Source organism: Somniosus microcephalus, chromosome 2 (assembly GCF_052327205.1).
Source record: "Somniosus microcephalus isolate GS21.2 chromosome 2, FLI_Smic_1.0, whole genome shotgun sequence".
Taxonomy (NCBI): Eukaryota; Metazoa; Chordata; class Chondrichthyes; order Squaliformes; family Somniosidae; genus Somniosus; species Somniosus microcephalus.
The window spans coordinates 214734018-214746186 of NC_140988.1; the positions used below are offsets into that span (position 1 = coordinate 214734018).

At 45.8% G+C, this 12169-nt stretch overlaps 1 protein-coding gene across 5 annotated transcripts in view; it reads right to left on the reverse strand.

Annotated features, from left to right (window-relative positions):
- Positions 1–11426, reverse strand: part of apbb2b (amyloid beta (A4) precursor protein-binding, family B, member 2b) — a 449372-nt gene extending 437946 nt beyond the window's left edge. For 3 of the 5 annotated variants that reach the window (XM_085969159.1, XM_085969171.1, XM_085969166.1), the window contains exon 1: positions 11295–11426. The gene's annotated coding sequence lies outside the window, so the exon portion shown is untranslated. Of the gene's footprint in view, positions 1–11070; positions 11228–11294 lie in introns of those variants that run through there. The other 2 variants (XM_085969145.1, XM_085969152.1) reach the window with 2 other exon arrangements.
- Between the last annotated feature and the right edge of the window lie 743 nt (positions 11427–12169).

The following is a 12169-nucleotide window of genomic DNA, read 5'->3' on the forward strand; positions in this document are numbered from 1 at the left end:
TGAGAGTTTGGAGAGATGGGGATGGGTTTTTAGAGATGGAGGAGGTTACAGAGATAGGGAGAGGTGAGTCCATGAAGAGATTTAAACACAAGGATGAAAATTTTAAATTTTGATGGATTGGAGGACCGGAAGCAAATGTAAGTCAGTGAGAACAGGGGTACTGGGTGTGTGATAGGATAGGGGCAACAGAGCTTTGGAGAAGATAGTTTGCAGAGGGTGAAGGATGGGAGGCCTTCCAGGAAAGCATTGGAATTGTCAAGTCTGCAGGCAACAAAGGCATGGATGACATTTTCAGCAGCAGATGAGCTGAGAGAAGGACAGAAACAGGGGCTTGTTTTATGCAAAGTCAAGAGAAAGCATTCTTAAGTAACCCAGACAAAATAAAGTTAGAAGTGACGTAAGAAAACTACTAGGCACTTGGTCTGAGTATTAAACAAGGCTTTAATCAACTGTTTCACAACATGGAGGTCTAGTTGTCCTTCACTAATTCCTGTTTACAGAATGTCCTGAGCAAGCTGGGCCCATTTATACTCTCCCTGGACAGCGCCACTAGCAGGCCGCTCAGTATTATTCCACAAGTCATTTCTACATGAATGGCAAGATTCATGTCATTCTTCCCGCCTGAGGGATTGGAAGTCCGGCGACTTCCTTCCAGCGAATTAGTCGGAATACGAATAGCCGCAGTCGTTTGGATCTCCGCTTGTGGCAGGAAGACACGTCTCCTCTGACCGTGTCTTGGTCCCTGGGTCGCTTGGTTCGTACCGGCGGGCTGGCGGGGCCCGTGTCACCTTGATCAACTGGAGGGGGACTGGGGAGATAGTGACTCCGGGTGCGGGCCCCCACAGGCACAGAGCTGGCTTCATCCTGCTCAGTAGCCGGTGATTGACCGGCGTCCTGGCTTCGGGTGGCCATCCTGCAGGGAGCGCTCTGTTCCCCAGGTTGATCCAGCGGAGTAGCTGGCCGATCCCTTGATGTCCCGGGTAGGGCGTCATCCTCGGGGGAGCGCAGAGTATCGGCGTTGTCAATACGGATCCCACTATCGATTGGGTCCGTGGGACCAGTCGGACAGAGAGCCAGATCCCGAAGTGAAACTGGACTCCCGGCCATCAGGGTACCGCACGTACGCGTATGTAGGATTGACGTCCGTTAGTTCCACCTCATCGACGAGGGGATCACTCTTGGAGGATCGGACGAATCTTCGGAGCAGCACGGGCCCGGGAGCTGCCAACCATGATGGTAGGGACGTCCCATGAGTGGAGCGACGGTGGAACCCGAAGAATCGTTCGTGAGGAGTAACGTTGGTGGATATAGAAAGAAGAGACCTGATGGAATGCAACACGTCAGGGAGCATAGTTTCCCACTGCTGGTCTGGTAGATTGTGTGACCTCAGTGCAAGACGAACAGTGTTCCATTTGATAGCGTTGCATCTCTCAACATGTCCATTTCCAATAAGATGAAACGGTGTCGTTTTACTTGTGGCGGTTCCCCGTTGGGAAAGATAACTTTTGAGTTTGCTTGACATGAAGGAGGGACCCCGATCAGAGTGAATGAAATTGGCCATACCGCAAAGGGAAAAGACCTGATCGAGGCATTTGATCACTGTGGAAGTAAGCATATTGGGAGAGGGGAAAGCGTGAATATTCGTCCACCATAGTGAGCAAGTAGGTGTTTCGCGTTGAGGAAGGCAATGGCCCTTTAAAGTCAATGCTGAGTCGCTGCATAGGCTGTGTAGCGTGTATGAGCGAGCCATCCGACGGACAGAAGAATTGCGGTTTTAATTCCGCGCAAATTCTACAAGTGGAGCATGTTCTTTTCACATCTTCCGTAGAAAATGGGAGATTTTTTAGATCGCACAAAGTGCAACATATGGGTAACGCCAGGATGGCATAAGTCAGTATGAAGATCCGCAAGAGTCGAAGTTAACATGGAAGAGCAGAATGCACGCGCGAGAGTATCCGGGGTCACATTCTTTTTGCCGGGTCGATAATGTAGTCAAAGGCAGCCAATTCCATCCTCCAGAGCTGTATTTTGTTATTCTTGATCTTAGTGCGTTTCCGGTTATCCAGCATAAAGGCCACGGAGCGCTGATCAGTTATAAGCGTGAAATGGCGACGAGCGAGAAAATGTCTCCATTTACGTACTGCTTCGATGATAGCCGTAGCCTCCTTCTCGACAGGAGGATAATGGAGCTCGCTACCCTGCAAAGTTCTGGACAGAAATGCAACGGGTCGACCACCTTGATTCAAGGTAGCCGAGATCGCCACCTCCGATGCATCGCACTCGACCACGAAAGGGAGATTTTCATCAATGGAACGAAGCGTGGCTTTTTCCAGTTGTTGCTTGAGGAGGTCGAAAGCCAAAATAGCCGTTGCCTCCAACGGAAATGACTTCGCGTGAAGCAGGGGTTGGATCTTGTCGGAAAAGTGGGGTATCCACTTCGCATAATAGGCGAACATGCTGAGGGCCCGACAAAGAGAGCCGAGATTCGTAGGGGGAGGGAGTTCCTGAAGCGGACAAAGTCGCTCCGGATCCGGTTTGATGACACCGTTGCCCACCCAGTAGCCAAGGATGTTGACTAATGGTACTGATTTCACAGATTTGGACTCATTTAAGGTTAAGTTGCGATGACGGAGAACGTCAAGAAATTTCTGGAGGTTGGCATCATGCTCCTTCTGGTCATGACCAGCAATGGTGATATTATCCAGATATGGAAAAGTGTCCCTTAAGTTCTCCTGTTTGACTAGGCTATCCATTGCCCATTGAAAGACGGCCACCCCATTGGTGACCCCAAATGGAAGGCGACAAAACTGGTAAAGCCGACCATTGACCTCAAAGGCCGTATACTTTTTGTCAGAGTCCTTTAACGGTACTTGGTGGTATGCACTCTTTAAATCAAAAGTTGAAAATACCTTGTAGTTGGCAAGGTTATTGACCATATCATCGATGCGTTGTAGTGGGTAGGCATCCAGGTCGGTTAATAGTTTGCGAGTAATCGATGCAAAGACGTTTCTTGTGTTGCATCAGAGGATTTTTAACAACGACGACTTGAGCCCGCCAGGAAGTTGAACATGGCTCAATGATACCGTCAGCAAGAAGGCGAGAGATCTCTGCCTCGATAAAGGATAGATCATCTTGGCTGAAACGTTGTGATTTAGTGACTATGGGCTTACATCGGGGGGAAAGATTGGCAAACAAGGAGGGCTCGTCGAGCAAAGCCGCCGAAAGCGCACAAAACGGTACTTTGGAAATAGTAAGCTCCAGCTTTGACCCTCCAAACTCAAAAGTGAGTCTTTTGTGTTGTTTCTGGAAATCCTGTTCCAGGAGCACATCACTGCATAGGTTTTTGAGCACCCCGAGCCGGGTGGAGAAATAACTGCGGCCATTGAGATAAGGTCGACAAGACAAAAGCCGGAAGAGTTGGTGGTCAGTGTCGTCAGAGCCATTGCAATTTCCCTGTCCGAGGGGTAAATACACAATTTTAACTTACTAACAGCCCACTCACTGATGAAGCTGTCAGAGCTGCATGAGTCGATTAGTGCACTCAAAATGTGTCCATTTACCGAAACCTTCGTGGCTGCATGGGACAAGCTTTGGGGAAAAACAGCTGTGATAGGAGCAGGAGCAGTTTTACCTTTGACAGCCGTAACCTTAGTAGTGGCTCTTGGGGGAGGAGCAGTTTTATAGATAGCAACTGTAACATTAGTCGTGGCTCTTGGGGGAGGAGCAGTTTTATAGATAGCAGCTGCAAAACTAACAGGGGCTCTTGACCAGTATACCTTAGAAAAGTGACCTTTCTTACTGCAATGATTGTAGATTGCATTACAAGCAGGACAAAATTTCCCATAGTGGAATGCACCTCCTCAGAAGAAACACTTCCTTCCAGATTGCCAAGATGCCACTAGGGCAGGGTCATCATCAGTGAGAGCTTCTAGGGTAGGGTCGTCATCGGCTAGGATAGAGTCATCATCAGTGAGGGCTTCCGCCTGAGGCCCATCGGAGGGTTCACCAAAAGTGAAAGCAGCAGTCCATGCATGCAGTAAAAGATAGGCATCTGCATTTCATTTTGCTAAATCCAGAGAACATGCCTGGTCATAGGCAGCTGCATTTCTTTTTGCTAAATCCAGAGAACCTGCCTGGTCATAGGCAGCTTGTAACTTGAGGATTTTATTCTCCAACAGACACTGGCGTATGAAAGGTGACGCAATTCCGTTAATAAAGGAATCACGAATTAACTCCTCCTGGTACTGCTCAGCTGAGACAGCTTTGAGATTATAATCCTTGCTGAGCCTGCAAAGCTTTTGAAGGAATTCGTCAAGTGATACCCCAGGTTGTTGTCGAGTAGTGGCCAGTAGATGCCGAGCAAAAATTTCATTTGGGGCCTTAACATATAGTTGCTGTAGTATTTGGATAGCGGAGTCATAGTCTACACAGTCTTCGATATAGTCAAACACATGAGGGGATACATAATTGGCAAGTCTCTCTAACTTATCAGGAACATTCTCACCACTCACCCTGAGGAAGTTGCTGAAGGTACGATACCAGTGTTTCCATACCTTAGCAGTTGTAGGTGAATTTGGGTCCAGGTCAAGACGGGCGGGTTGGAGTAGTTTCTCCATGATGGATTGATTACTACCTCTGGTTCCCTTCTACCGTTTGAGTCGTAGCCGTCTGTTCCCAAAACCACTCAGAACGTGGAGCAGGTCAGTTGATTAAACTGACGTAAGAAAACTACTAGGTACTTGGTCTGAATATTAAACAAGGCTTTAATCAACTGTTTCACAACATGGCGGTCTCGTTGTCCTTCACTAGTTCCTGTTTACAAAATGTCCTGAGCAAGCTGGGCCCATGCCCGAGTATTTATACTCTCCCTGGACAGCGCCACCAGCAGGCCGCTCAGTATTATTCCATAAGTCATTTCTACATGAATGTCAAGAAGTTTACCACCTTTTTATATCAATGATTCTATATGGAACCACCTTCCCACCACTGAGGAAATGGAGTTTGAATCACAGTTAAACTGCAGCTGGATAGTGGAGCATAAATGCTTATATTTATATAGCACCTTTAACATAGTAAAACATCCCAAGGCACTTCACAGGAGCATTATTAAACAGAATTTGACACTGAGCCACGTAAGAATTAGGAGCAGGAGTAGGCCATATGGCCCTTTTAGCCTGCTCCGCCATTCAATAAGATCATGGCTGATCTTCAACCGCAACTCCACTTTCCTGTGCTATCCCCATATCCCTTGATTCCCCTAGAGTCCAAAAATCTATCTATCTCAGCCTTGAATATATTCAATGACTCAGCATCTACAGCCCTTTTGGGTAGAGCATTTCAAAGATTCACAATCCTCTGAGTGAGGAAATAACATAAGGAGATATTAGGGCAGGTGACCAAAAGCTTGGTCAAAAAGGTAGGTTTTAAGGCGTGTCTTAAAGGAGGAGAGAGAGGTAGAGAGGTTTAGGGAGGGAATTTCAGATGTTTAGGGCCTTGGCAGCTGAAGGCACAGCCACCAATGGTGGAGCAATTGAAATCGGGGATGCTCAAGGCCAGAATTGGAGGGTCTCCAGTCAGCTGTGCAGCAACGCTGGTTGTAAGACGGGAGGAGGTTACAGAGATAGGGAGGGGCGAGGCCATGGGAGGAGGTTACAGAGATAGGGAGGGGCGAGGCCATGGGAGGAGGTTACAGAGATAGGGAGGGGCGAGGCCATGGGAGGAGGTTACAGAGATAGGGAGGGGCGAGGCCATGGGAGGAGGTTACAGAGATAGGGAGGGGCGAGGCCATGGGAGGAGGTTACAGAGATAGGGAGGGGCGAGGCCATGGGAGGAGGTTACAGAGATAGGGAGGGGCGAGGCCATGGGAGGAGGTTACAGAGATAGGGAGGGGCGAGGCCATGGGAGGAGGTTACAGAGATAGGGAGGGGCGAGGCCATGGGAGGAGGTTACAGAGATAGGGAGGGGCGAGGCCATGGGAGGAGGTTACAGAGATAGGGAGGGGCGAGGCCATGGGAGGAGGTTACAGAGATAGGGAGGGGCGAGGCCATGGGAGGAGGTTACAGAGATAGGGAGGGGCGAGGCCATGGGAGGAGGTTACAGAGATAGGGAGGGGCGAGGCCATGGGAGGAGGTTACAGAGATAGGGAGGGGCGAGGCCATGGGAGGAGGTTACAGAGATAGGGAGGGGCGAGGCCATGGGAGGAGGTTACAGAGATAGGGAGGGGCGAGGCCATGGGAGGAGGTTACAGAGATAGGGAGGGGCGAGGCCATGGGAGGAGGTTACAGAGATAGGGAGGGGCGAGGCCATGGGAGGAGGTTACAGAGATAGGGAGGGGCGAGGCCATGGGAGGAGGTTACAGAGATAGGGAGGGGCGAGGCCATGGGAGGAGGTTACAGAGATAGGGAGGGGCGAGGCAATGGGAGGAGGTTACAGAGATAGGGAGGGGCGAGGCCATGGAGGAGGTTACAGAGATAGGGAGGGGTGAGGCCATGGAGGGATTTGAAAGCACGGATGAGAATTTTAAAATCAAGGCATTGCTTAACTGGGAGCCAATGTAGGTCAGCGAGCACTGGGGTGATGGGTGAACGGGACTTGGTGCGAGTTAGGACACGGGCAGACGAGTTTTGGATCACCTCAAGTTTACGGAGGGTGGTAGATGGGAGACCAGCCAGGAGCATGTTTCAATATTCGAGTCTAGAGATAACAAAGGCATGGATGAGGTCATCTTCAGTTGTGCATTTGGTCTAAAGACACTCAAACATTTTGAAGGTTTCACACTAATTGCATTTCACAGCCATAAATACTGTAACCACCTCTGTGCACTTTTACTATAGTTAACACTTTTGCCTGAAACCCTGCATACCAGTGTGATTTAAAGCATGCAAAGGCAAATCCTTAAGGCACTTTCTGTCTGCACTGCTTTCAATCACCACCGCTAAAGGCAACAGACAAGGGAGGTCAACCTGCCATAATGAAGCACAGACCTTTACCAACAGCATTCTCAGATTTCATTACCCTTTTTCTACACTTTAATATTCTCACAAATCATTCTCATCTAAAATTGCAAGACATAGTTCCAGAATAATGTCTCCAATGTGCCCACGACTAAGAATGTGCAATACCCTTTTCAGGACATGTATTCAATTTTAGGGATTGGTGATGGGGTTTGGTAGAAAGAGAACGCCACATGAATCCAAGCCACACTTGAACAATTCAAAAGGTAATAATAAAAATTTGCCACATCAATCCAAGAGGAGGACCAAACATAGCAAACTGCCTGTAGAACACCTGGAATATATTTGTTTCCATATTTTTTCTGTATTTGGCTGTTAATGCAACAAAACAAAAACAGGTCAAAATAAACATGGATCTGCCATATTCGTAAATAAACAGTGGCTCCATACATCTTATTTTCAGTGGAATTCAAGTTGAACTGAATGTTAATCCTAAAATGAAACATTAAGTGTAACAAACTCTAGTGTATGCTTCAGATGAAACAACAGAGCAGAAAACCAATTTGAAGACCCCACTCCTAGCTTAGCAGAAGTTATAATACTGTACATGAAGCTACTGCATTTTTCAACAAATTGCTTATCTCGGCCCAAATTAAATCAACCTGAAGAAAAGAAACTCAGTACCGTATATTGCATTTTAAGGTGCTTTCATAATCTTAGAGATTCTGTAATAATCTTGGATACCTGAGTCCAGAGCAGAGATTTACAGTAGCTAGCCAATGTTTTGTTAAATGCTGGATGGCCTAATTCACCAGCATTTCACTTTTACACAGTTGGATTGTAATTTAGGATATTTATATTTAATATCTCTTTACAAATGCTTAAAAAAATAAAGCAAAAGGTATCCCAGTAACTGAAATGGTTCACCGCTTGACTCCCAAACAGAGGAGCATAAATCTGAGTCCCACATCTAAAGACACTCAGACTCGGCTGGTTCAGCAGTCAAACAGACCATGCTGGGGATTACTGAACAACATCCACCGCAGTTAGACGTGCATGATCCCAAGCCTCCCAAATGAAGCAGCGCATTCAGTGAAAACCTGCTAGACAAGAAAAGATCTGGAGAAAATAAAAGTAATTCTATGATGTCTACAGCTTTGTCCCCCATTATACCAGTTTCCTCAACTTGCAAACTATGGGGTTTATCTAATTGTGTGCTGAAGTCACAAACAATACAAGCCTATAATTTATGGGGGGCAGGGGGAGGGGAAAGAACAGGAGGAGTTCAACTCAGGCTATTAACTGTCCATTATCAACTTTTATAATTTGGCTTTTGAGTGATGCGTTAACTTTTAACACTTAAAGATAACTTCCTAATCCACCCCTGTTTTATATAACTACAATAATTTTCTGAATGACTCAAGAGAAAGAAACACAGAAAGAAAGGGCTTGTGATCTGGTTAAAAGATATATGCTTTGTATGCAGCCATATGGTGTACCTGCACTTTCAATGCAGGCCACATTGTTGCTTTTTACTGGCATGGCCACATAATATCATTTCTTAAAATTGCCAATTTCCATGCAATTACTGTAATTTCAGCTACACCTTGTGGCCTAAACCTAATGTAATTTTCACTAATAAATATATTAGACAATTTTGAAATGTTATCAAAATTTCTTAGAATTCTAGAGAGAGATTTCTTTTAAGATACTGGCAAAATTTTTGTTCTCAAAACATTTATAAATGTACTTTAAAAAAAAAGGTATTTTACACTTCAGTGTTGCCTCATGGAATGGTGGATATGTCAGGTAAATAAATACTGTACTGTTCATTTTTAAGCACAAATAAAATCAGTTGGGTGTGTCAAAATCTAACTTCCCACCAACTGTGGGAGAAAGTAAAATATAAACATTACTGTGAACAAATTAGTTCATTTTATAACTGTAAAGCGGTACTAAAGAGCAAATCCAGGTAATGAATGTGTTCTTTAACTTGTAACTGCAAAGCCTGCAAGAAAGGGATATTGAAGAAATACTTTTACTACATTATATGACAAACATAGGTTACACACTTTAATCCAACAACAGTACATCTATTTCACAGGATACACTACATAAAAAATACCTTGATTTATGGCCTGCACCAAATGATTTGTGTCTTAATTTTGGAATATGTCTGCTGGCAGTTTTGATGAAGTCAACCACCGAGTTCTAGAGTTTCCCTGGCACCACAGGAGGCAACATAATCTCACTGGTTATGAAATGCAAAAAAAGGGGGAATAGGAGGGGAAAAAGCAAATGCTGCCAGTATCTGGTGTGTCCGAATCTATCTCAAAAACACAATCCTTACAGAAAGATATTAGACTACAAGAATCATTTCGAGCCTTTATGTGATTCTATACAGATCAATGACACCTGGAGTCAGAAAGAACAATGCAGGATCAGAATTAAACAGTATAAATTAGAAATGTAACACCTATTGTTGTCGAAGCTGTGCTTTATATTTGAGGCGACAGGTTTTAAGTACTGTCGAATACAATTAAATAATCTGTTCAGATTTCGTTTTAAACGAAGTTGAAATGAACTCTTCAAAACATTTACTGCATTGTTCTTTGGAGCAATCACCTACAAAAAACATTCAAACTATTGCAGTGCCGATCAGCGCTCCTCTAAAAAAAAATTCAACCCACCTTAGTTTAAACGGAAAATAATGAACAGAATTCTCACATCATGTTGGAACAACCTACATTAAAAAGGCGTGCTGGCGAAGAATGAAACGACGTTGAAAAGACAACAGTCAAGCCTGTTTCTATAACAAGCTAACGCCGACATTTCAAATCAATCACTTATCTACCTGAGCAATAAAGCTATAACGGCATTACGTACTTGTACCTGGCTCTGACAAAAGGGGAGGTATAATTACTATATATCCTTTGCAACTGTGGCGAAATGAAGGATATACTCAATTGGTTGCAATAAAATACACCAGACCTGTCCTCCCCACAGCTCCGAACAGAAACGCACGACACCAGACACACTTGAAATTGAATAGCGCCGATCCCTACCTTCTTCCTTGGGGCGGGCGGGGGGAGCCAATTAAGGAGATACAGACCCAAAAGCCAGATGATCCGTTATTTGGACTATAACATAAAACCATCAATCCCGCAGGGAGATGGACCAAATAGGTGCAGATACAAATCATCAGGTTGCAGCAGATGGAGCACGGAACGGATTGCGAGTACAGACAGCACCAAGAAAAATACGCAAGGTCTGGTGGCTCTGTTCTGCTGCGTCGGCCACTAGACACGGGTAAAATGTAAACATTCAGCCCGTTGGTTTCTGGACATTTCTGTAAATACTGTTTAAATTGATTGATGTATTGAACCTGCTCCAGTCGTCTTTTTCCACAACTACGTGTTATAAAAAGCCCCACAACTAAATTGCGCAGATGGAACAGCACCTACCCTCTGTACTTAGTCATCTGTACATGAAATATAACAGATTACCTCGCCCTCCCCTTTAAACGGAGCTCACAATCTTCCTGCTGATCTCGCTTTAGCCCTGGTCTCTAACTACTGCTAACTTTAATTTAAAAAATGCCCCATCTTTAATATGACAAGGACCTCTGCATGGCTCCAGACGCCAGATCACAGCCGCACTTCATGCTTTTGAGGGACGCGCTAGACTGGACGTGCTGGGATTCTCAATGGCAACGAACCCCATCACCTCCAACTCTTCCAGTGTTTTCCGTTCCGCCGCTTCACCCGCTTCCCTCTGTCGCACTCTATATTCCGCAGTTTCTCTACAATTGAGTCAGCTTTACCTCCGTTTAAGGAATCTCGCTCCCGAATATCTCCTGATATTTTTGCATCTAAACGATTGCTATCAATGCGGTACTTGGAAAAGGTTGGCTTTTTTTAAGTGGCGCAGTACCGCTAGATGTTATTCAACACCTTTACACTGTAGCCAGCAATACTCAGGCGGGAACGTTTTAACCGATCGCGACATTCTGCCCTTTTATAAACCAACATTTCCTCAGGGACGTTGCTGCCTTTACCGCTGTCCGCATCTCCTTCCCTTCAGCATCTCAACGCCGTCGCTGTTATTTTCCACTCACACTGTTGGCGCTCTTCTTCCCCCTCTCCTGGTCCCTGCTGTCACCTCTACACCAGGCTGTCGGCTAGAAGCCGCAGTCACTCCGTCTCAGTCCGCCCCTCACTCTCTGCCGCAATCCCTTTCCCCGTTGCCCCCTTGATGCTGTTAGAGGAGACGCTCGCACGACCCTGGTTGACTCCAGTATCTCAGCCCCTGCCCCCGCCGACAGCAGCCAGCGCTACTCACCGTGTCCCAGCACCAGCCCAGTCCGCAGGCGCCGAGCCTCCACCGCTGCCAGCACAGAATTCTTCACATTCCACGCGCCGCGCTCTGCCTCCCAACTCCAGCTTCCAAAATCACCGCAATCCCGGAAGAGATTCCCCGCCTCCAATCCCTCCCCCCTTCCTCCAAACCAATGCGCAATCCGGCGGAAGTGATCCCTTCTCTGGAGTTGCGTAAACAGTGGGAAAGAATTCCGCAGGGAGCAGCGGTGATGTGTATGTGGGGTGGGGGCCGGGTAGTGAGTGTGTGTCTGGGCGGCTAGAGGGACGTGGAGATATTAGTGGGAGCTTCGTCGTGTAATAGCGGGACATCACTGGGAGTTTGGGGACCTTTCTTCCAACTAGAACTCACGAGCGTTCATTTTTTTAAAAACCGCAACACTATACAGTATTAACTGTTTTTAAGTGTAGCAATTTATGGCATTTTAATTTTATAACCATTGTCTCGTCCTTATTCTACAGAAAAAAGATTTTTATATGTATATCGTTATATTTCAACAATGTACCAGTAGGCATAAAAATATTTGTTTCAGGATTTTAAAATTAGAACTGATGTTTGCTTAAAAGTATAGAAGATGGGAAAATTAGGGGATTTTTTTTATTACCCAGAGGATTGTTAGGATATGCAAATCCCTACCAGAAACAGTGGGGAAGCAGAATCCATAATAGCTTTTAGAGAAGTGAATAAATATTTGAATAACAAAAACTGAAAAGAGTATGGGGAAAGGACAGGGAATGGGACTAAGTAGAAATTCAGAGAGCCAGCATAGGCATGTTGGACCGAATGGTCTGATTTTGTAAAATTCCATGATTCTATTATTGATTAATCTCAAGCAGGAG